At 33.2% G+C, this 3,942-nt stretch overlaps 1 long non-coding RNA gene across 1 annotated transcript; it reads right to left on the minus strand.

The window, feature by feature from the left end:
• Positions 1-748: 748 nt before the first annotated feature.
• On the minus strand, positions 749-3,673 carry LOC117182090. Its single transcript, XR_004468266.1, has 4 exons — positions 3,541-3,673; positions 2,682-3,045; positions 1,969-2,240; positions 749-1,875 (listed from the first exon to the last, which is right to left on the minus strand). It is a non-coding gene; the product is annotated as an uncharacterized LOC117182090 (long non-coding RNA).
• Positions 3,674-3,942: the final 269 nt, after the last annotated feature.

Raw genomic sequence — 3,942 nt, forward strand, 5'->3', positions numbered from 1 at the left:
ATGAAAGAGGGAGCTCTTCTTAATATTTTGACACCAAATTCATGTCGATACACCTTACCGACTGCGAGTAAAGCCACCCACGCTTTAACTTGACAGACTGTATGTTTTTCACCCAATGTTTATTCTCCTTGAAATTTTCTCTCTGTTTTGACTTTCAGGCCGTAATCTTTCATTGGTGTTGGTACTCAGGTAATGGCGTAATGTCTCATTGTTGATCAGACTCGAACCCTTTTTCTTGGGAATTGAGTGTCAACCAAGGTTCAGACGAATGTAGTCTTTCCGTCTCTTGGACCTGTTAATGTGAATAAAGTGTGCTATTCGAGTCCATTAAATGTTTCGTTACTTTAACCTAAAGTTTGTATTTGCTGTTGCTTTTGGTTTCTTATAGTGATTTTCCTGACTCATCGTCTTCTGATATTGTTAGAAGTGACGATTTGGATGACGTATGACTTCCGGTTGCGTCGGTATCGATCGTTGATGAACGATCGTGGTCGTAGCTTCCGAAGGCTACATCTTTTCTAAATTTCCCAAACAACCAAAAACTTTTTTTAGTACACAGTGCTATTTAAGGACTACATTCCGTTGGGAATTCGCGAGAAATTTTGAATAGAAAAGAAAATATTAATTTTGGCTATATGAATTTTATCTTACAATATATATCAATTACACATTATGCATTATTATGCATAAAAATATTTCATAAATATAATATTTTTCTTTGATAACGCACAAATTATATTATATTTTTAATCTCAAAACTTCACAAAAAATCAGTCTAAGTCGGTTCCAAAATACATGCTTAGCATCGTCTCTCCATTTACAGGAATTAAATTACAGCGTTTTGGAGAAACAATATCTGCGTACGCAGAGAAGGCTCTCTCAGCGTCTACACTTGAGACTCACATGGAAATCACTTGAAGACATCGTATTGGTATCTGAGAATGATTTACTTGCATTCCCATCAGAATTTTAGGAACAGGATCCTCTTTAGGCTTAGGTTCTTTGGCAAGACAATGTTTTAAATTGTCTTTGAATATGCTCTACACAGTTAGAAATTGGGAGTCCGGTATATCGTTGAAGAAAATCGCATTATTCTTGGCAGCAATGACTGAACGATCATCATTACTCCTTACTTTAACAGGATAAAACAGATTTCCTGCAGCTTGAAAGAAAGTTTTGGCTGGATCTTTGTCAATTAGTTCATTAATTTTCACTGAACTAATTTTTGCGATTTTTCTCATGCGATATTCCACGTTTTTTCTTTTCTCCTCAGATAAAAACTGAAATAAAGTGCTAGTTTCTTTTGCTAAGACTACGCTGATTTTCTTTGCTCTTTTAATGAAATCAAAAGAAGATTTTAGCATTTGAATATTTGGATAAAGATTTGAGCCATAGCGTACTTAGATCCCTCCACAAGTAGAAGAAGAATAAGCTGAGCTTATTGAAATATTTCACTGCTTCAACATCATCAGTTACAGTTTTAGCATATTCAGCTATATCGTCTCCATATTCATCTACGTAATCTGAAGACTTCTTCCACGAACCCCATCTCGTCATTACTGGCAGAGGAAATAATTTAGGATCTTTCTTCTTATTTTCGCAATATTTTGTCTTTAGATATTCCATATACCTATATTTGCGTTTTTCGTGTTCTTAAAAAAGCTTCTTGGTATTCGACACAAATTCATTAAGACGAATGAAATTTTCATGGCAAATTTTTGTGATCTTGTCCAACTTGTGGGACCAACATTGTATGTGTACAAGATCGGAATTTATTATTCCTTTTAAAGTGTTCACACAACTTGTCATATACGGTGCACTATCCGACGCTTTGCCTTTTACATGGTTATATTGCACGTCGTATTTCGTTAAGGTCTGCAAACAAACAAAAATTATTAGATATTATATAATATAATAATAGTGTTGAAATTTCTTATAATTTTCTAACATACGGAAAAAATAAATTACCTTCATGATTGCCTGTGAACATTGTTGGGCATTTCAGGTACTCAGGACCGTTACTCCGGCTACCACTAATTTTAATTCAGCGCAAAACTCATTAGGTAAAATTTTAAAAAGTGTTATAAAAACCGCTTGACCTTTTCGATCAGTAGTTTCATCGCAGTGAATAATCATAGGTTTATCTTTAACCGTTTCCTTCAGTTTCTCTTCAAACTCATCTTTCACAAGCGGAACATAACGCTTTCTGATTCAATTTGCACTTGGAAAATCACCAGATCCTGTAAAAATTGTATTGTATGTTTTGACTTTATCGACCATATTGATTATCGTCAATATAATCCTATCCTTCCATATCTTTATTATTGAAAAAAAGTGAACCATATTGCCTTGAAACACATAATAATCTGATACGAATGAATGACCACCGTTTGATTTTTTATCTATCACTTAGTAAATAAATGTTAATACAAATCGATCTTTATCCAATTTTTTAAAGTATTGAAACCTCTGAAATTATTCAACATTTGTTATGATTTTACTTAGATTTGATGATCTTTTTTTCTTTAAATTAAATGGCAATTCAAGAAAAAATTAAATTACCTGCAAACTTTGAAGAAATTTGGTCATTTTAAAAAAGAAAAATAAACCCCGATCATTTTCTTGAATTTAAATACAACTTGAAAAATTTATTGAGAATATAATAAAAAATGAAATTGCACCTTTAATGTATTTGTTCATCCAATCACGAATACCAGGATCGTCCAGTTTCTCTAGAGGGATGTTTTGTTCTTCTTTGATTGCTCGAATGAGTCTTGGATAGATATTTGCTTCCTTTTATTTTCATTTATCAGCTTTTTTGTTTTGTGCGATTCTGAGATGCAGTGATAATCTATGATGGACTTTCTTTCCCATTTAACGATGATGTTACAAATTCCACACATCATGATTTTTTTAATTTTGTCCAAAAAAATACATTCCTTCATTTTCAAATTCCTTTGCTCGATCAAAAATAGTGATTTTAGTAGATTTGACTTTCAGATGCGGTGCCATAATAACTTTGGATTACATCACCAAAATTTTAACCTTAAAATTTAAAAAAACTGGTCTTTAAAATATGGGTTACGTCTGCCAATCGCTCAATTTTTGGGCGCCAGAACTTCGAGGTCAATTCAAGTAAGTATAAATTAAATCATAATAATTAAATTTTACGAAAAGGCGGAACCACTAGCTAGTCGTAGTTACTTTATGGTAGAGAGGGAGTGGGACGCTGAAACAGAAGGCACAAATCAAATTCAGAATAAAGAACTTTAAGCCAGTGAAATTAAACTAGTCTTTAATCCCGGAGGATAAAAGTACGTGCTGACGCTCTGGAAGCTGCCGACGAAAGATGGCCAGGAAACGGCGTTGTTGACTTCTTTAGGAACCGGCTCGATCCTGATTGGTTGCTTTCAAACATTTTAAATGCAATAAAATCTACGTTTGTAACGTGCAAAAATTGCAACGTTACAAAATATACATGAAGGACATGGAATATAAAAGATATAAACCACGAAACAGTAATATAAGATTGGTACATACCTTCGATGTTTATTTTGATACAAACACTTCACATTGCAAAAGCAAGGAAATCCCTCACATAGTCAAACAATTCCGCGGGTAAGAATAAACAGTGAATTCAGATTTCTAACTCCAATCTTTCCAATCATAAAAGAATTTTTCGCTAAAAGTAATTGTGTATGGTAACTACACTAAACTACACAGATGCCAATGCTGGGATCCTGTGTTACTGCGCTCGCCTTAGGACTGCGCGCTGGTTGGCCGCACTTAGCGCGCGATTCAAAATTATTTTTAAATACAATTCTTGTAATTTAAATAAATAATTATTAAAATATGCACAAGAATGTATATAAATTATGTAACTTTTGATTTCAGGCAAGAAAAAAGTTTATAACACATAGTTTATAAATAACAGAGTGTTAT

This window comes from Belonocnema kinseyi, chromosome 10, assembly GCF_010883055.1.
Source record: "Belonocnema kinseyi isolate 2016_QV_RU_SX_M_011 chromosome 10, B_treatae_v1, whole genome shotgun sequence".
Classification (NCBI taxonomy): domain Eukaryota; kingdom Metazoa; phylum Arthropoda; class Insecta; order Hymenoptera; family Cynipidae; genus Belonocnema; species Belonocnema kinseyi.